This window comes from Phaenicophaeus curvirostris, chromosome 4 (assembly GCF_032191515.1).
Source record: "Phaenicophaeus curvirostris isolate KB17595 chromosome 4, BPBGC_Pcur_1.0, whole genome shotgun sequence".
NCBI lineage: Eukaryota > Metazoa > Chordata > Aves > Cuculiformes > Cuculidae > Phaenicophaeus > Phaenicophaeus curvirostris.
This window is the reverse complement of record NC_091395.1, coordinates 58,716,018-58,737,755: the sequence shown is the minus strand read 5'-3', so window position 1 is coordinate 58,737,755 and position 21,738 is coordinate 58,716,018.

Here is a 21,738-nt window from a genome sequence, read left to right as displayed (position 1 = left end):
TTTTGTAACAATAACTACAGTTGGTATTAATGCTGCTTGACTTTGAAAAATCTGCTTAAAAAAGGTTTAAGCCTATATGTAAACCTTGACAGAATGGGAAAGCCATCTACATATGTACTTAAGCTCTTTAGTACTTTTCTATGGCCTGTGTTAATATCTTGTAGTCAGGGTTGGCTCGTGTGTCTTGTTGCGTACTGCGGTAGTATCAGAGAAGATCTCTCTTGCTGCCTTAAACTAGCTGCTTCTCTTGGAGTTGTGACTCTAATTTCTTGCTTCACAAGCTGCTTTAGGGGAAGAGCTGAGTTACATGGTGCCATGGAGCGATGGTAGGAGTATAAGAAGGACATTTTGGAGAGGGGGAGGAAGACTTCATCATGGATCATTTTGTATTAAGCAGTAAGGAGGAGAATGCATAAGAATGAGGAGATGGGTGAAAGGAATTGTTACAGGGTGAGTTTCAAGGAGGGAGATACAAAATAGCATGCTAATCTCTTAAGAAGAATGCCACTGTGGAGGAATTCTAAGAAAAAACACACTGCCTGCGGAAGTAGAAGAGAGGAAACACCGCTAATTGGTGAATAAAATGCATTTAACTATATCTCTAGGCTAAGTAATAGAGCTGCTAGCAAATGAGTCTGGAGAGCATTGGTGCCAGCAAAGCCCAGGGTTGAATTAAGTTATAATGGGATATAAAGGCAGTGTGGATGTTCCAGCATTCTTCCCCTAGGGGGTATTGTATGGCTACTTCTAGGTGGAAATTCTACACCTCTGTGCAAATTGTGTAATCATGCCAGCCCCGGTGAATCAGAAGACCTTGGGTGGCTTTATGCGGTTCTCATACCTAACCTAGAAAATAAAGTAAAAAATCCTATCAAATTTAGCTCTTAGAGTTCGCACTAGGAGCCCTGCATCATGAAGTGAGCCTACTGTTACTAAGAGAAAAATAAAAGAACCACTTAGGGCCTAGTATAGGAAATAAAAGACTATTTTCGAATCCATACTCTTACTGTCATACAAAAGGAATTGGATGCCATGTCAGTAGAGCTGTTGCATGTTGGATCTGGTGTTGGGGTTCTCTTAGTATATTGTTGAACCTGTTCTGCTTTAACCAAACCAATTCATTTGCTTGACTGAAAAACATTTGCATTTACAGTCTGAAGATGAAGGTCTGTGCTACCCACTGGAGAAGGTGAGGTTCAGGGCACTCTTCCAAAGTGACCAGAAAATAGGATTGGTAAAAATCACAGAATCACTAGGTTGGAAAAGATCCACAGGATCAAGTCCAACCATTCCTATCAATCACTAAACCATGCTATTTTTTCTCACCCTAGTGATTCTTCTACAGATTTAGAGGTGCAATAATTTTTCCCTATACATTTTTTTCCTAAATTAGTTACTAAAATAGAGTTTTCAGAGATTGATTTTGCTCCTTGTAATTCTCAAGAGAAATTCTATAATGAAGATGAAGACTTCCTCTCAGGTGCACTGAAAATTGTCTTAAACAGCCATGACAGGTGCGACGCACAAGGGCAAAGGTTAAGGAATTTGTTCGTCTGGTCACGTATTTATTTTACACTGCTGAGGTAACCTGTGGTTTCCTGAGGGTATAGCACAAAGACTGGGGCTTTCAAACATTGCAATAATATGAAGAACAAAAACTTTATCTTGCCATATGTTGAACTGACTGTATTCCCTCTATAATGGAATCCTGCTAGACTAGAAGCAAATGAGCAATTCTTATTTTGCTTGGTCTTTGAGAAATGTGTGCTATTTGTCCCCTCATTTGCAGCCAATCTATACTAGGCTTAATGCTCCAGCTACTTAGCTAATGTTCAGAATACTGAAATACAGGAGGATGAAAAGCATAAAGGGCACTGTGGTTTCCAGGTAGTGTGGATTAGTTTTGAGGGGATCTTATTTTTATCAGCTGCATGAAAAACAACATACTATTTGCCCTAATTTCTAGCTATTCTTTTTTTAAAAGGTGTTATTAAGGCAGAAAGATGAACTAGTGAGTAAAGCAGGTGAGAGTTCTAGATTGTATTTTTGCTGTACCTAGAAATAAGCCTTGTCTTAGTTTATTTTCTTGAAAGGTTTTCTGTGTATAATGTTCCCTTGAGAGAGATAACATGGGATTGTGTATCATCTGACTAGAAGACTGTTAAAGAAACTAATATCAAAAGACAACTTGTTTATAACCTGTGGCCAAATAGGCCATAGTTCACTTCTTGCCTTAAAATACTGTGCAGTTCTGCTCTGCACTGAAACAGTTTCTCTGCTTTGTTCTGCAGAGGGCTACAATTTCTGTACTTCTCTTCCATGGTTAGCGATTGCTGGAATTTTGGAGAATTGTAATAGACGCATTAAGATTGGTACAAATGAGACTGTCTTGGAGAAGAGGTACCAGAAGGAGTAACAGCAACAGAAGGGCTGTAAGAATGGCATGTGTTATAATCACTTAGATTAGCAAGTCATCAAAATCCTAGCACGTGTCTATGTGCTGGTGGTCAGGAGAGGAAGGACTTGAGCAAATGAGCAAATCCTTCTGGAAGCAGGACAAGATGGACAGACTGATTATTGATAGTTCTTCAAGGGTACAAAAAGGCCTATCCAAAACAAGCACACAGAGCCCAAAGTGGTAAGAAATCAATAGCTGGTTTCCCTTTTACTCTGCTTTGTCACGTGGTGTTCTAGACAGACCTGGAGTCAGCAGTCTTGATATCTGAGTTTTGCACAGATTACTTGAATGCACACCTCCAGGTGCTTGTGAACGTGTGGATATGAGGGTGCGAGTGAATTAAATCAGTTTAGTTTTAATATGAAATCAGCTCCCCTTCTTGTACTGCCTGGCTTTATGGTTTGCGGTGTTGCTGTTGCAGAAGAAAAGGTGGCAGAGAGGGCAGAGAGGAGAGATGGATGTAACCAGGTATTTCTTAAAGACTGAAAGCGTGGACCCAGCCCAAAGAGATCATGAAAGGGAAGGGGAGAGCAAGAACTGAATGCAAAGATTTTCAGTGATGTATTAATGAGTTCATTTTAGAAGATCAGGTCGCTTATAAAGATGCAGCCTGTATTTTGGAGAAGTTTGAAGTTACTAAAGGATGAGAGAAAGTAGGATCTGATTTAAATCAAGGAGTTTGATGGCTCACTCGGGCAGAATGAGACATTTGGAGTCGGTTTGAGTTGGTCTTCAGGGAGGTGATAGATCAAGATGACCAAAGTGAATGGGATTTTAAACAAATTGCAGCTGAAGGAGGGTTGAAGAGACAATGTCCCCTCTTGTCTCCCCAGTATATTTTCTCTTTGGAGATTACTGGTAATTCGTTGACCCAAAGCTTGATTGCTGAATACTGAGTGAATGAACAACCCTATCCCTCATGGTCAAGTATGTTGACATTTTACTGGCATGATCTCGGCTTTTGCAAAAGTCCTGTGCTACCCTGTCCCTAACACAGCAAAGCTGATGCAGGGCCAGCCTTTGATTCTAAAGTCCTTGGTTGAAGGAGATCTCCCATTAAGGGGAGAATGCTTCCCTCCTCTCCCCCCTTCCTAGCTTTATGCAGAGCAGCTATGAAGGAAAAGCTTAGAAGATTTCATTGAACATCCTCATCTGATTCACTTAACATTAATGTAAGCAGAAGTCTGCAAGTCTTTCCTCTGTGACTCTTATTGACTATAATAGAAAACAAATACTAGAAAAATGTTTACAATTTTTGTTGAAATAAATTGCATTAACAAAAGCACCAAGTACCTTTATTGTAGGATAAGATCCACCAGGAACTCTGATTGCAAAAGCTGTCTCTTAGTGAAGGGAAGCTGTGCTGAAGTCCCTATAGGCATGTTGGAATTGAGCTGTCTCAAAGTGAACCAAGGCAGAATTTCAAAACAAGTGCATCCCTGACAGCTACAATTTGAGGAGTGACAATGTAGGTAACACGCCTTCCTTTTTCCCCCAGTGTTGATTGACTTTTTTTCTCTTTTCTGTATTACAAGTAGACGTTGAGATTTAAGACTCTGTAACAGACCCAAACTTCCCTTTTAGTTTTTTCTGCTTGTGTTAGAGTTTGTATATGCTTCCTATTCCGTAGCATTGCTCAGACATGCTAATGTGCATGTACTCATGACAACTGCATGTGTCTCAATTATTGCTGCATTGGATTTATCATCTGAGAAGCTGCACGTTACTCGTCGTGAATGAAGTAGCCCACTTGCACACATCTACAAATTCTTTTAATTGAAGCCTGTCTTCACTGTTCTTAATTCTCTCTCAGGCTGGGATCCTTCCACAACTTAAGACTGAACACATCCTTCTCTTTCTACACATTTTGTGCCTTGGGGAGGTAGCCAAAGTTTATATTAAAGTGATGATATTTTAAAACAAGCCGTTGTTTTGGGATCAGAGAAGGGTTTAAACCTGGAAACTCTACTTGCTTCTCTTCCACAGGGCTTCAAGGAGAGCGTGCAGAGTCAGACCAAATCAGCTTGACTTTTGCAAAACTAGCACTTGATGGCTGTTCTGCAAGGTCTGGACTCACACCCTGATTTTAATATTGCCAATTATGGCAATATTTTTTCTTACCTTTGGATGTCATATAGTTTTGAATATCTTAGGATGCTTGCAGTACAGAATGAGAGTGACTTTACTTTATGGTGCTGTTCTGTGAATGTTATGTGGGTGTGGGGTTCTTGTTAAGGGATTTTTTGGTGTGTGTTTTGGATTTTTAAAACACAAATCACTTTTTGCTAGCCGTTGTAATTTCATTTGCAATCTAGGTTTATGGATTTATAGCTTCTGTGTCATTTTATGTGATTTCATAACATCCTGATTTCATTTTCAAGCCTAATATAAAGGAAATGAATAAGTTCAAGCTCTGTTGATCCCTATAAGAGGCTTGGTGTGGATTTTATGGCAAACTGCTGTGACTACAGCAGAAATTAAGTATGACTGAACTGGGGCAGGAGTCTTACAAGAGACTTCTACGTGCTACACAGAACACCCCTGGTGTTTTTAGGAGATAGCATTTTCCCCTGAGTCCTCACTAAGGGTTGGATATGTGTTTGCCTTGGTGACTATGTTATCTTTCCAAGCTCTTCATTATTGTGCTCTTTTTTGTCACCATCACTTCTGGGATGGATTTTGTGACTGTTCCTTAGCTGATCTATTGCAAAGTCAGTGCTGCTTGTACCATTTTCTATCTGGCATTATTGGATCCAAGTGTCTTTACTCATGAGAACTTTGCTGCTGCCTGTGCTTAATGAGTAATATTAAGCATGCAGAGAAGACAACCTCTTTGCTTAATTTAGATTGAGAAGAGGGTACCAGACTTGACAGTAAAATAAAGCTTTATCATGGCATTTTATCATTAAGGTGTCAGCAGTGGGAAGTTAAGTCAGTTGGGATTGTTTCCTGAAGGTCCATTTCCCAACAGAGTTTTGTTTTGAATTCAATCTCTTTGCCAAATTCAGTTTGAGTTACTAGCGTGTCGGTGCTCCAGCAGTATCTAGAAGTACCATCACCCTGCAACACGTTGAGATCGGGAAGTACTATTACCTGTTCTGCAGGATGAGAAACAACAGTGGCAGGATATGGATCATGCCAGGCATTACATCCTTGTCTTTTATTCTTCCAACTGCTGCTTTGATACAGCAGTCTTCTACAGTGGAAGTCTTTTCAAACCAAATCTTAATAGGAGGTGAGGATTCGTCCATAGTGAAACAGCAGTGGTGGAACTCCTGTGCCAGTTTCTGCAATCAAAACACTGGGTAGCCGTTCTCTGGTCTAATTTTTGGAGACTGCTTCCACTGTGTCTATCATAACCTTATCTAATCCTAACGCAAACTTCATAGTTGCTTACAGTAATGTTTGTGAATACCACACATAATCATTGTTAATGCCTCAGATCATGGCCTGTGGTTTTTTTTGTTTATTTGTTTCAGAGAAGGAAGATCTTTCATTTAGAATCTTTGTGCTCCTCCTACATATGTGGAAGCTCTCTGAAAATGTGAGGCTGATGCAGGGTGATGTAGCTCCATGATAGCTGGTCTGGTTTGAGATGTCAGGGAATGTCATAGGCAGCCAGGAGGAATTTCAGACACTGGCCAAGTGAAAATATTCAGAGTGTTGCAGGTGGCTGTGCAAGGTGCATAGCTGACACTCTTATTTCAACTTTGTTCACTAGTTCTGTAGAAAATGGAGAAATCATCGTATGGCAAAAATAAGTAAACCAGTATTTTTGTAATCTAACGCATTCCTTGGTTTAACTTTTGGGTTTGGGTAAAATTCTGTTCTGATTTTTTTCCCTGCATCCTCCATACTCACGTTCTTCAATTTTAACCCATGCAATAGTAAGGACGTGCTTATAGAACTGTATCCTTGACAAAACTCTGAATGATTAATTTTAAATACTTGCAGTTCTATAATAGATGATTTTGAAGGAGCTAGTCATTAATGTGAAGGAGGCTGCATTTGTATTTTCAAAGGACTTGCTCTTCATCAGAAAGATGAAGACTTCTGTGGAAGTCTTTTGAATTGGGAAATATTTGATAGTGCCAGTTAGACTAAGGGTGTGTAGGGGGGTCTTTTTATTCTAGCAGATTTTCCAAGTGGTGTTTTAAAATATTTTTCCCCAGTTGAGAAATTCTCTATAAATAGCTTTGTTTTGTCAAAGCAGGAAATAATTTGGAAGCGTTGAGAAGAATAGATAAGTGAGAATATACATGAGAAAAGAAAGTGAGTACAAGGTCTCTCTTCCTACGCAGGCATTATCTACATCATGGTGAAAGAGTTTCTGTTCCAAATGTTGTGATCTTCCAGTATCTTTCATTTCTCATCGCAATATCTGATTATGGGATTGCTTTTAGACATTTACTGAAGTAAATATGTAAGGGAGGTGCTATTTCTGTTACTCATTGCTGGAAGTTGCTTCATTGTTTGGATGGAATTTAACTAACATTTACTCAGTAGTGTAAACATTTGGACAAATATTCATAGATTCAAATAACTCAAAATCATTTAGCTACTAGAAGAAAAATGTCTTACCATAGATAGTTGATTCTTTCCAAGAAGCTTGCAGTAAAGAGAGTTACAGATCACTGAAACACAGTATTTGAGTTGCACAATCTTCACTGCTCTCTACTATTACTTGTGTTGCAGAGGCCTTCTGGAGAATGAAATTACTAAACCAAATCCTACATGTTTGTGTTTCCACCATTTGGATAGTTAGCTGTTTAGCTTCGGGAAGAGCAGTTAAGTGTTTGTTCCTCTCACATTATGTATTCAAATATACATTTATGAAGTTGTCATCATTTCATAAAATATAAAACACAGGCCACCACAAAGACAGAAAAACTATTTTTCTAGTCAGGAAAATTCTCTTTGACCTTGTATTGAGATAAGGAAAGGAAAAGAAGATTCCTGTAAGTGTGTATCAAATGTGTGTCACATTTTCACCTTTGTTGAAAAACTAAAGCCAGCTTTGTCACTCGGGTAAAAAAGAAAAGCAAACCAAGAAAACTATTCCAATACTTTCCTTTAGCTAACAACATTTTTATCTATATTGTCTGCGTGTTGACAGACATGGGTCTGGCACAAGGTATGATACGCATCATTTCACGTTTTCTGCATATCCCCATAATGTTTAACATTTGGGGTGTTTTTCAGAACAAAGAATTTTCTAGGTGCTCTTGGTGAAGAGAAGCTGTTTGGTAGATACTGGCTGAGTATCTACCAGTTGGTTGTTTCTGCTAGCATGGGTGGCATATGAGAAGATCCATAGATGGGAGTGGATGAAGAATCCAGAAGGGTCAGTCATCACTAATTTGGGCAGAGCATGGAGAGTGGGAGGTGAGTGTGGGAGGAAATGGGAGAGACATAGGTGGAGACAATATTGGGCAAAACTTATGACACGAGACCGTGTAACTTGGAAATGGGAGGGAGTGAAGACTTCTAGAGCAGTCCTGGTTTGACAGATGGAGGAAATTTCGTGTCAGTGCAATTTGGTTCCACTATGGAGAATATCCAGAGAGCAGCTGCTTGTTCTGTTTTTTTTTCCAGATATAAAAAAGAGGTGTTGTGAGGAAAGGAAATTGAAAAAGGTTAAGTGATTTTCTTTAGAAGACTTCCATGTAGGAGGTCCAAACACATTGCTGTTCTTATCAATGTTGATGTGATTAGATCAGCAGTTCTGCAGAATTTATTTATCTAGTGGAATGTGCCAGCCCTAACTAAGGTGCACCATTTTCCTTATAGGAGCAGTAGGTGCATTAGAGGAGTATAAAGTTGCCCTGCATCTAAAAATAGAAGTTGCTGGCAGAAAGCAAATGTTAATCTGCATCATACATTTTTATTTGAAGGAAATTAACTGTAAATCAGATCTGAACGTAAGAACAGGTTTGTCTTAAAATTAACATAGTATTTAATTTTGAAGATGTGTATGTGTAAATCATGATTGTGCCTGGATGTAAGGAAAGGTATATTTTTCAAGTGGAGTAGGCAAATGCAAGTACTAATTCAATACCAAATGTGTAATGCCTCTTTTTAAAAATCTAACTAAAGCTTGATACCCATCTGGAAAAATGTGCATTAAAAGAGAGGACATCTTTTTGGTGTCTCCCAATACCTGCTGGTACTGTTTCTGCACGCTAATAATGCTGTTACTAGCTTGGCTCTAGGTAACAAAAGGTTCTCATAGGCAGGTGGGAGTGTGCCTTAAAAAGCCTCGTGCTGCATCTCTTAATTAAAGAATACAATCTGGGCAGTTCTCCGTGTTGCAGTGACTTAACATAGTCTTGTGTTGTGCCATTACATTAAATGCCTAATGACCAAGTTAAATGCCTAAGCTCCTTTAAATACCTGCACCACTGCATATGGATCCACAAACAACATATGGTATAGTGGTGGAAGGGTTAGGATTTATAAAAAGAAGCTACTGGCTGGTGAGTGCCTACATGCACAGCTTTCATTTGATAGCACGAGTGTGATGGCTACTATGTGGTTCTAGTGGAGTCAACTCACTGGCACCGTGTCATAAGGGCATATGCTCAAGGGCAGTTTTTGTGCCATAAATGCACAACCTTCCTTAGCTCACAGCAACCTGTTTAGATAGTCGTGTCTCAACATGTTTATATCCTGTAGAATTGTTCTTGATTAAAAGATAACCCCAACCTTCTTTTTAATATAGTTCTAGTGAGCAAATGGAGAGTATGTGCAAAAACAAATGCTTGAGTTTTCTTGAGTGATGTAAATCTACATTGGTTCTAGTTGTTCCTGGGTTCACCAGGATTAACTGGATGTTTTGTGTGTCTCTGAGAGTTTCTGCACACTAGATGAGTAGTGGTTTTGCCTCAGTCTTCACTGACAACCACTCTCCTCACCTCTCCTGGGTCAGTGGACAACAGGAAGGAGACCAGGGTGTAAAGCCTCACCTATTGTAGGGGAAGATCAGGTTCATGACCACCTGACCAACCTGAACATATATAAGTCTATGGGACCTGATGAGATGCATCCCAGGGTCCTGAGGGAATTGTCTGCTGTGGTTGCCAAATCATTCTCCAAGATATTTGAAAAGCGTGGCATTCTGAAGTCCCTGGTGACTGGAAGAAGAACATTGTCCACTTTCTTATAAAGGGTAGAAAAGATGACTATGGGAACTACCAACCTGTTAGCCTCACCTCTGTGCCTGGGAAGATCATGGAACAGATCCTCCTAGAAGCTGTGCTAAAGCACGTGAAGGACAGGGAGGTGATTAGAGGCAGCCAGCATGGCTTCACCAAAGGCAAGTCCTGCCTGACCAACCTAGTGGCTTTCTATGATGGGGTAACCACAGCAGTGGACACAGGAAAAACAATGGATGTGATCTATCTGGACTTCTGTAAAGCATTTGGTGTGGTCCCCCACAACATCCTTCTCTCTAAATTGGAGAGATATGGATGTGGTGGGTGGAATGTTCGGTGGATAACAAATTGGTTGGATGGTCATATTCTGAGAGTAGTGGTCAACAGCTCGATGTTAAGATGCCAAACCATGACAAGTGGTGTCCCTCAGAGGTCCATACTGGGACCAGTGCTGTCTAATATCTTCTTCAATGATCTAGACTGTGAGCCTGAATGCACCCTCAGCAAGTTTACAGATAACACTAAGCCGAGTGGTGCAGTTGCCACACCAGAGGGAAGGATGTCATCTAGAGGGACCTGAACAAGCTGGAGAAGTGGCCCTGTGAGGACCTCACGAGCTTCTACAAGGCCAAGTGCAAGGTCCTACCCCTGGGTGCACATAGCTGGAGTGAATATGGGCCTTAAGAAGCCAGCTCTACTCATTACTTTTATCACTTACCTGTTTTGACTACACAGAAATTGCCTTTTTTTCCCCCACCTACTTGTTTAGTCTACGCTTGTCCAGCCTCCCTTCAGTGACTATATTTAGTGCTGTAAGTTCAAAGTGATCTCCTTGTAATAATTGCTTAAAAGTCAGTTTCTAAAAATATTCCACCTAGTCAAATTGTTTTCAATAATAACAACAGAGAGCAAATGCAGAAAATTGAGAACACAGATTTGGTGGATTTGGTTTTCAATAACTGAATGGAAAGTATTGACAGGATTTGTTGCTCTCTGACTGTAAAAGCCACTATTGAATTCCTCTTTGTCTTCATCTTAATTAAACATGTACTTCTGGGACCCTTCAAGAAATGTTTTTCTTGATATCAGGTGTGCACTTCACATGCCAGTGTCTTTTGTTTAGTGACCTGCTGGAGGCCTTGTTAGGCTTTCTCTGTCTTGATCATTTTGTTGGGGAATCTCCTCATACAAAGGTGTGTAGGTCTGCCAGAGTCAATAATCTTGTCCCATGCTTTGACCATGTAGAGTTCATCCTAAACGTGCTTTGAGGTAACGTACTTTGTTTACTAATAACTTCACTTGGCTATTTAAATCTGACTGTCTTCATTTGCACAGTCTGAGATGCTGTGGCTGTGTTACTGGCACTTCAGAAATACGCGTTTGCTTTCACAGTTTGTCCGAAAATGATTCTTTAGTATCAAACCTATCACAATCAGTGGTTATAGAGGTAGCTTTGATACATCTGTGGTGTTCTGAAAGCCAATATTTATAGGCAGAAATTAATACATTTTGTCAAACCAACAGGTGTAGCTGGAAAAGAACAAAGCTTCCTTCTTCTTAAGGAAGAGAAGTGCTGCTTTGGTCTCTGAGATTTTGTCTGTTACAGCTAATGATTGATTCAAAAACCTCAAAATATTACTTCTTTCTAAAAACTTGCTTGGTCTGCTTTTCGAAGAAATTTCATGACCATCTTCTGTGTTCGTTATCATCTACTCCTGTATGTGTTCAGATGAAATGATAGAGTTGCTGTGAATGTTTCATCAGCCTTATGTTTCCTGAATTTGTATCCGATTCAGTTGTTTGGCTGCTGTCTCAGGATGCTTTTCAGAAGATGCCCAAAAGAACTTGAAGAAAAGTAGTGAACTATGTGCTAGCACAGGTAAACTAGAGCTGGTGGGCTGTGGCAGTCCAGAGATGGGAACAGAGACCTTACTCCTCGTTTCTTTTCTTGCACAGGGCTTTGCCTTCTAAGCAATGGCATAAGGACTTTTTTATTTCCAGAGCGGTTGCTATGTTTCCATAGTCTATGTGAACAGTGATGCTTTGGAAATAAGCACTGGTTGGGTGCAAAGAAAGATGGACAAGACAATTTTCCTGTTGCAAAGATCCCACTATGATGCAGCTCTTTCTGTGCATTTTGTTTGCATTATGTTGCTGTTGTACCTGGAAGAATATATTACCCTTCAGCTCCATCTCTTTGCTGCCTCAAAAAAGAAAGATTGGAAAAATAATACTGAAGTCATTCTATCATCCTTTCCTGGCAAGATTAGTGGATAGCCTGTACCAAAATATTGTTTGGACCAAAGCAAATGGGAAACTGGTAGCTAAATATTGCTTAGATAGCTGACACACCACTCGGTACCAGAATATTACTGAATTTTGGATTTAATATGTAAACTTATCCAGTACAAATCTCTGATGTGAAATGTGATGCTTGGGGTGGATTAATGAATAATTCCCTCTGTTAGAAATTCATAAATTAAAAATATAAGCAGCCTCTCCCTAATCAGGAATTACAGACTAATTGCTAGAACTGATTCAAGGGGAAGGATCTGATTGCCCATCGTTTTAATAGCTTTAGCTGTTTTAAATTATTTTAAAATCTCTCTTAATTGCTTTCTAAACTTTTTACATTACTGTATTTATTCATTTTGTCATTTCCATGTATTTTGAAATAAACTGGTTAAAGAAGCTTTTTCTTTTCTGAAAGAAGCAATAGGGGACTTCAGCCTTTTTGTAAGTCTTGTTTTGAAAACATCTAATAATTATAGGATGAACAAGTGATTTGTATTGCTTATTTATGATGCCTCATCTGTATTTGTCCTTGCCTGTAAAGCTTCATTTAGACCTAAATTAACTTGTTGACTCTAATTAAAGGAAGGCCTTTCTTTTGAGAGTGGGAAAGAACGTTCACAGGGAGGCTACACCCTCTTCTTTATCTGACAGCATCCTTGAATGTTAGCAGTATGTAATAATTAGATGTGTCAAGTTATAAGTTGATTCATCTGCCTTAAGTGGTCCCAGAGGAAGAGGTGGAAGACAGCTGCTCTCCAGAGGGGCCTGCAGACAATAAGGTGTGTAATGTTTCTTGAGTGAGTATCCTCAATTTTTTGATATTTACACAAAATATGTAACTCTTAATATTTAAGTTATTGAGCACTGCAACACCCTTGAAGTGCAGACATGAAGGAGGCAAATGCTGCTACAGTAAAAGGCTGGAGAGTGAGCCAAAACTCAGCATGTGCATGGAAGTGATTTAGCTGTGTTGGGGAAGTAGATAAAAATAAATTCGTTTTGTAGAGGCAAAACTGAAATATCCAGCATACAGGTTAGCACAGCATTTGCATCCCTTCTGCCTGTTTTGTGTAGCTTACTGTGCATATTTCAACACACGGAGCCCCAAACACTACAGGCTTTGAGTTATTTGTTCCAGGGGTGGTTTTCCAGACTTGCTAAGCAGTGTTCATTCAGTGTTGAATTCATGATCGAAGCTAACACTGTTCTTTAGCTTTGATTTTTGGATTGTGCTTCACCCACATTTGGGTGCAGGTGCATCCTGAAAAGAAGTTGCTACTAATTATAAAGTGGACTCAAAGCACAAAGTCTTGTCCTTGGTTCCCTAGATTCTGTAATAGCATCCAGAAGTGGATGCTTTCTTTGGATGTTTTAACAACCTTTGATACCTGTTAACTGGACAGCCCAAGCACAAAACTTTGTTCATATTCCTGTGTCTGGGCCAGTGCTCCATGGTCTTCTCCTTACACCTGATTTGATTTCAGCAGCTCAGGTACGAAAGAAAGAGTAGGGCCTTCGAGTGTGTGGGAAGGATGAGAGCTGAGTCCCTAAAAGGCAGAACAGCTTTGTTTCTGAAAAAGACAGTGCTGCAAATAGCATGAGAATGAACAAATGATAGTAATTTTTCTTCCGTTTGCTGGCATTTTTGGGGGGCGGGAAGCCACTATGTGTTATCCCATACTTTGAGGTCTCAGTCTGAAGGAACTTAACTGGAGTGAGAGATATTGGAGGAAGGAAACTGAATTAGGAATTCATACTACTAAATTCTATTTGTTTTAATTGCTTTTGCAAAAAATCTGCTACTAGAAGTACACATCCTAACCCAGGTGTTTCCCTTGAAGGAAAATTACTTTTAATGGTTTATTATGAAAGCTTTTACAATGTTATCATGGTCTAATAGATAAATAATGCAGGCTTGAAAACTTTATCACTGGAAGGAGATTAAGTTAAACATTGAAAAATTCCCAAGTAATTTTCCTGATGTTTTGAAACTGTAGCTGCTGTCAGATAAGCAAACTGTGTATGATGAAGCCATGTGCCTAGGATGTCCAAATTTTCTGCCATTAAATGAGAAGATCAGGCCCCAGAACAGAAGCTAAGTCCAACAGTATCTCCTATATGAGGTCAGGGTTCAGTCTTCAGATAATTCAGTGTGAAGATAAAGTATAGGCATTAGTTAACAGTCATAAAGTACAGATAAGTTGTCAGCTAGAGAGTTTCTTCTTGCTCACGAGGCAAAGCTAGCAACTTGTTTATCTTACTTTTAAGATGCTAACCCCCAGAACAGGGAACACAGAAAGCTGACATAGAATTAATTATCAAGAAGCTTTAGCTATACTAAGGCCACTTATAATGAGAAGGTACTAACTGAAAATGCAGTCTTGTAATACTAACTGTGATATGGATGGAGGGAGGGGAAGACGGGACCCAACCTTCCTTCTCCAGCTTGCCTTCGAAAGTTTCAGAACTTGGCCCACACCTGGCTGATGCGTTGGTGCTGTAAAACTTGTGCTCCCAGCTCCAGCTAATGGGATATGTCTGGTGACTCTCAAGCAGGGGCAGCAAAAGCATCTTGGAAGGTATCCAGCTAAATATCAGCTGGGTTGTGTTCTGAACTTGTGATACTGTAGTTTTCAGTCTCCTAGCCTTACCCAAAGTCTTCCTAAATAAACGTTTTGTCATCATTTGGCACTGCAGGGGACAAGGACTCTGAGTGATACCAACAAACTTTTGAGGCTGCAAATTTGGGGAAAAAAAAGGGATATATTCAGGCACCTCTGTAAGAGGGGCAGTGGTCAGGTGAGAGTGGGGAACGTAAGACCTGAAGTGATCATAGCACAATGGACAGCATGGGGGTAGACTGAAAATCCATGCCTCTCCTGCAAGGGACAGACAGGAGAGCGACTCCCCACTGTTCTGAAGAAAACTTAAACCACCACCTGATAGGCTTTGCATAAGGAAAGGTATTGTAAACACTGGGGTAAGCAGTGGAAGGACGGGAAAGTACGTGAAGATAAGGGAAGAAATACAACTTGCAATTTTATAGGGCACCCAGAAACAATGAATGCCACCTTTGAGGGCAGTGTGTGATCCTCGATCCTCATCTGTTTCTCTGCATAAACTTATCAGTGCAGGTTAGTGAGTTAATACTTTATGGTTGCTCTAGGTTCAGTTTGGTTTTTGTCCTTCCTGAAAGATAAGAATCTGGGTGTGCAACTGTCAATCTGTTTGTCACAAATAATGCTTGCACGTGTATTTATAAGCATACACATAGCAAAAAATTTGATTCATGTCCAAAAAAAAAAATAAAAATCACTGTCAACACTGTTCCTGTTTGCCTGCCAGATATGTTATATATCCCAAGAACGGCAGGAAAGCTGGGTCCTCAAATTGTCATTGTGTCGTCTTAAGAGAGACTATATTTTTCCTAAATGCAAAGTAAATGGTTTCTTCTGTAAATGAAACAGTTTTGTGTAACAACCACTCTCATGTGGAAGAGCTATTGCAATACAGGTCTATAGTTGGTTGATATTTTCAAAAGGGTCTGAGAACAGGTCCTCACTAAGTTGCAGCCTTGTCTTCTTCTCCCTGCACTGGCTGTGTATTCTTACCCTGTAGCTAGATGTTGATAGTTGCTGGTAGCCAGACTAGAAAGGCAATCAACAAATTAATCAAGCTAATATCTAATTGTCTGGTTTCAGGTGATCTTTTCTGAGCTCAACTTTAATCTTTGTTGATGAAGAGATGCTTTCCTACCTTAACAACTGTATTTAATTCATCACCACACTAATGAAATTTATAAACAGATTTGATTAATAATAGTTTTCTGTAATTCTAATGTTTTTCTAAGATTAAAATAACGATGATAAAATCTTCTATGTAGAAGCCAGCTGTCAGGCATTCTCTGTCATGACAAACCTACTCCCAAAATAAACTTAATGAGTTATACAGCTTCCTTAACAAGGCTAGATGAATCCTTAAATAATATTGATGGTTCTTGTTTACATTTTTTCAGGTTCTGTGCTCTTGCTTACTATAATAACCATTGGTATAATAAAAGCATTATACTTGGGTTAAAATCAAAGTGATGTACAAATCCCCTCAAGTTTCTTGTAGCTGATCAGTAACTTCTTCTGGGCCAGGTGGGGGTTATTAATGCCTTATGAACTCTTAATTCCTGCAGGCACTCCCATTCAAAGCAAGTGTGCTGCTGTTTGAAATAGAAAGTAGCCCTGTAACTTGGACACAGGGAAAGTCTGGAAAGTCTCCTAAGTGCTGGATTGCATACCAGGGGATGAAGAAAAATGTGTGCTTGGTAGCACAGTCTCAACTGCTTTTTCATCTCTTCCCTCTCCTCAGCTGGTTACAACTCTTTGCCTCTCCAGCCTGAGCCTGACCTAGCCCTGTCCCTTTGCCATTTCCTGTGCTCTCTTTATCTGTCTTCTACCAGTCTCTGCTCCAGCCAGTCTTGCATGTCCCACTGAGCTCACTATGGAAATAACTACCCAAGCTCTTTGATCTCCCTACCATTAAACTTGTCCCCCTCCCTAGACATCACTCTCCTTTCTGGGGTGTCCTTGTCCTGCCTCTCGCCAGTGCTCCAATACCTCTTTTTTACCATTTTGCCTGTTTAGCTGGTTCCAGGGAGGTTATTCTCCCTCTGTACTCGGCACTGGTGAGACCACTTCTCGAATACTGAGTTCAGTTCTGGGCCCCTCACCACAAGAAGGATGTTGAGGCTCTGGAGCGAGTCCAGAGAAGAGCAACAAAGCTGGTGAAGGGGCTGGAGAACAGGCCTTATGAGGAACGGCTGAGAGACCTGGGGTTGTTTAGCCTTGAGAAGAGGAGGCTGAGGGGAGACCTCGTTGCTCTCTACAACTACCTGAAAGGAGGTTGTAGAGAGGAGGGTGCTGGCCTCTTCTCCCAAGTGATGGGGGACAGGACAAGAGGGAACGGCCTCAAGCTCCACAAAGGGAGGTTCAGGCTGGACATTAGGAAAATATTTTTCACAGAAAGGGTCATTGGGCACTGGCAGAGGCTGCCCAGGGAGGTGGTTGAGTCACCTTCCCTGGAGGTGTTTAAGGGATGGGTGGACGAGGTGCTGAGGGGCATGGTTTAGTGTTTGATAGGAATGGTTGGACTCGATGATCCGGTGGGTCTCTTCCAACCTGGTGATTCTATGATTCTATGATATTGCATCTAACTGCCCTTTTCCCTCATCTTTCAAGTGTAATTTCTTTCCCTGATCTCCTCCTCCATTCGAAGCTTCCCTCTTTCCTGGCTCTGTCTCACAGTCTTTACCAGCCTTACCAGTACTTCTCCTTGGTTCTGTCTCCCTTCTTGCTCATCCTTGACAATTCATTAATTTCTAAACCTTAATCTCCTTATCTAGCCAACCCTGATGAACAGCTATGACTGCAACTCCTCAATGTTAGATAATAAATTCTTGTCAGACTTTGTTTCCTCTCCCAATCTGTTTTCTATGCACCTTTGTTCAGGTGAAGCGGCACTCCCTGCCCTGGTGGTGGGCAGTGTCACAGAGGTCACCACAGGCGCAGGAGACCAGGCTTCCCCCATCCTGGCTCCTGTGCTGGTTCCGCCTGCATGAAATTCATTACTTCTTTTTATTATTGGTATTTTTAAAAGCTTCTGTGTTGTTCTGCTCCTTTTGGGAGTGCTTATGTTTACTGGAAGCATAGTAACGCTTTGATGCAGGCTGTGCATATTCTATCAAGCTTCCTTCTTGCCTTCAAAAATAGGCTACATTGGTTTTAAACATACGACAAAAGGCTCACTAGAGTTGTCAGTACACATTTCGATGCTTGTTTCAGTAGGGCCGTGATTTGTCTCACAACCATCAGAGTTTTTTATTTTCGTGCTCCTAACACTCAAAGTGTAATGTGCTGCAGTTGTTTCTGTAGGTAACTTGCGGGTGCGCATCTCGATAAATTAACTCAAAACAGAAAAAGCCTGCAGCAAGTACTCAGAAGTCAAAACAAAGACCAGATAAGCCCGCGTGTGTAAAATCTGTGATGCTTCTTGTTTACTTGTTAGTCTCTGTTACATAATTACCATTTCTTAAATAATATGCTATCAGGTCTTTTTTTTCCCCTAAATTGAAGTGCATCTTGTAAAACTGAATATGAATGAATTCAGGTCTGTAGTAGCCCTGGCTTGATTAGTTTCTTATACTGTATATGAAGTTTTAGCAAAGTTACAAATTCAGCCATCAAAACATTTGAGAAGCTCTAACTCAAGATGCTATTTCTGTTTTGCTAACTAGTCTAACTTCTTTTTAAGAAAAAAAAAATTGCAAGACCTTCTTTACCCTTAGCACTTCGGTGCTGCGGAAATGGTAGCTACAGCTAGTTTGCACTTGTGATTCTAGGATGAATTTTTGAAGGTGAAGAGAAAGAAACCCAAGTCATAAATCTATAGGACAGTAATAGAAAGTGGCAGCAGACTCAGAAAGGCAAATGCCTCTCATCAGAACTGTAAGAGAATGAAAAGAAACTGCAAAACGCTGTCAATGAAGCAAAGGGAAGGCAACATACTAAGCACAAGAGTGCGAGTGTCTGTGTCAGAGGAAGATAAGAATGCAGCACCTGGGCTGAGGTCATCACAAAATTTGGCAAGACAGGTTTTGTGAAATTAAATATTGCATTATATCTGAATGTCACCTAGCACGAGATAGGGTGTGACCCAATGCCTGTTGTTTAGTAAGTATAGACATAACACCAACAAGCTTGAGAAACCCTGCTTCTGGAGCAGCCAGCCTGTCACAAACCTGGGCTTGTGGTGTGGGACCCTCCTTACAAAACCCTGTGCCTGCTCACCCATCGCAGGGGTTAGAAGTGGACGGCTGCTCTATGGTGTGTGGTGGGATTTTTTGGTCTCTCCCACTGCAATATCTGCTGGTGGATGGTCCTTGGCACGTGCTGTGCAGGTGAGCCTGGGTGCCTGCCTTGGGCTGTGCCAGGAGGTGCAGGGCTGCTGCACTCATGGGTCTGTGTGAGGGCAGTTGAGGGACCGTTCACATGTCTCTTCTGGGGTACACATACAAAACCTGGCATGAAACCCCCTTTTGTTTTTCTTTCTCTAAATACTTTCTGTAAAGAACAAAGAATAAAGAATAGAAAAAGCAAATATAGGAACAAAAATAGATGCTTAGTTGTCATCTGTGGATTTACAGATGTCTACTTTTAGGTAGAAGAACTGCATTATCTCCATGGCCACCACAGTGATCTGTTGTCTCTGGCAGGAATAACGTACTCTTTGGTGGATCTCTGGTGCCATTGTAACCGAGGGATGGTGAGCAGAGATGTGGGACTTGCTGTTTGCTCATTGGGAGAGGAGTCCGTTGACCAACAGGCAGCATAACAACTATGGAAAAAGTATGTTAGTACACGTACTGATTTTCAGCCACCACTGTCGTAGTTTTCAGTGTAAATACAGAACCAAGATCAATTAAAATTTTACTTGATGTGGGAAAGGTCTGGGAGTAGGAATATGTAAGGTAAATAACGTAGGAGAAACCATGGAACAAAACAAACAGAGATAGAAATTATTCTTTAATTTTTGTAATGGCTTTTCTTCCACATTATAGCGTAGTTTGTATTTCTTATCTGTCAATGTCTATTTGCAGTCTTAAACCCATTTAAATTTATCTTCTAATTATAAACATGCCAGTATGAATACAGAAAATGAAAAAATGGATTTGTGCATTGATTTGACTATAGCATTGGGTTCTGAAGTAAAAAATTACCTTGAAAAAATTACTTGTTCTGCCTTTAAAATTAATTTTTTTTTCTAAGTTCAGCAGATACAATTTGAAGTATGCTCAAGCTAGAACTTGAGTAGTACCAGATATTTAATTTCTTTGCATCAAGAAAAATAATCAAGATCTTAGGAATGGACAGAGAGAGACTTGGAATATAGTTCACGTTTTTAACTGAGGGGATCATTTACCTTGGAAACAGTTAATTCAGGGACATATTGGCTTTTTCATCGTCTGGTATCTTTAAACCAGGACTACATATTTTCTGTAATCTAGGTGCTTCAATTTAATCTGAAATGATGCGTTTGATGCAAAGTCATTTGGTTAAATTTAGAAACTCCAGTTGCACAAATCAGAAGAATAAATAAACATTCCCTCTTGTACCTACACAGTGTTTTTCCTCAGTTGTTGCTTTTGTAGAGCTCTGCACTTTCTAGAATGTATTTCAAGGATAAAGAGCACGTTCTCAGGTACTGAAACAATTAAAATGATCATCATAATTAAACAACAAAGTGTGGCAGCTGCAATCTCTGACTTGGAAGAGAAAGCAGAGCAGATAGCAGGCTCCAATCTGTTAATAAACTAATTCCACTGGTGCATTCTCTACCAGGGACAAATCGCCTAAATTGATTTGCTTGCTCTCTCTTTCTGAATTATTAGGGGAGCCCTTCCTCTTCTCTTTCTGGAGCAGGTCCAGGTCTGTAAAGGTGAAAAACATCCATGAGATTCTCATTCTTATGCTGAGAAAGCTTTTCTGTAGGCCAGGTCATTTAAATAGGCCCACTGTAGTGAGGAATGTGCTGCTTACTGTGAGTGCAGGTATGACAATGCAGCCCTTTCCTTGCCTCTCTTACCTGCGGGGTGTGTGTTATGCAAACCGGTGCTCACTGGTTTGTGCTCTCTCAACTTTCCCACTTTTCCAAAATAAGACCTATTCTCTAGGCATCCCAACCATGCAGGGCTAAATTGCTCAGCATTGCAGATACCTGGGGGTTATGCAGCTTTAAAACTTGACATTCATTTGTTATTGTTCCCTGAGTAAATTCTTGCAAAGGCTTGTTTTAGCCAGAGCCATCTCACTGGATGTTTTCTGTTTGGTTGCAAAGATAGAAGCTTTGCTCTTCCCTGAGAAGTCAGTGGATGGTGAACCTGCAATGCTGACAGAGAAACACGCCTTTTGATCGCTGGCCCAGGAACCAAGATAGTTGGGTCTTACTATATGCCAGCTTGTGCCTGAACTTGTCTGGTCATGGCAGAGTACCTGCAGACTTCGCAGGGGGTGTCATCAATTTGCTTGGACTCACTCTTTCCGTAGGCTGAGGTGCTCTGCTCTCTGTTTGACTTTCTTTTCATGGTAGGAATGCAACTCTGCTTGTTTTGTTAATATTCAGAGAGGGACATTGTAGGGACTAAAAATAGTAACGAATAATCATGATTATAAAGCCAAAAAAAAAAAAATGAAGAGAGACTGTGAGAACGTGAGTACATAAATCTTTAGGTTTCGCTGGTGTTTGTTCTGTCTTTCTATTTAGATTTTTTTTTTTATTTGTAATCAAATGGAACTTTGATAGATAGCTTTGCAGCTAAGCTGACTTCATCCAAAAGGCCAACAAGCTTTTCAAAGAAAACGTTTTTCTTTTTCTTTTTTTTTTTATTGTATTGTAAAGCTGTCTTTGATGGTAATTGGCAGGAATGAAGCAATGTTAAATGTTCAAGAGAGGTTTATCCCACAGAATTTGACATTTTCAGAGCCAGAAAAAAATCTAGGTTTCTCAGCTTCGTTGTCTTCATCTCTGGGTTGTTGCCACCCAAAATCGTAGCATTTGGTCATTCGGATACTGCAATATAGAAGAAAAATAGAACTCATGTAAAAAAAAAATGTTATAGTGGACATTTTTCATGTTCTCCCTTTTTGTGAAATGGGGGAATCCATTAACATCGCTTTTCTACTTGTTTATTGGAACGGTATTTCAGCTCCATCTGCTTTGCTTGCTACAAGGCTATTAGCACAGATGATAAAATACAAGAGCAAACCGAGGAGCAACTAAAAAATT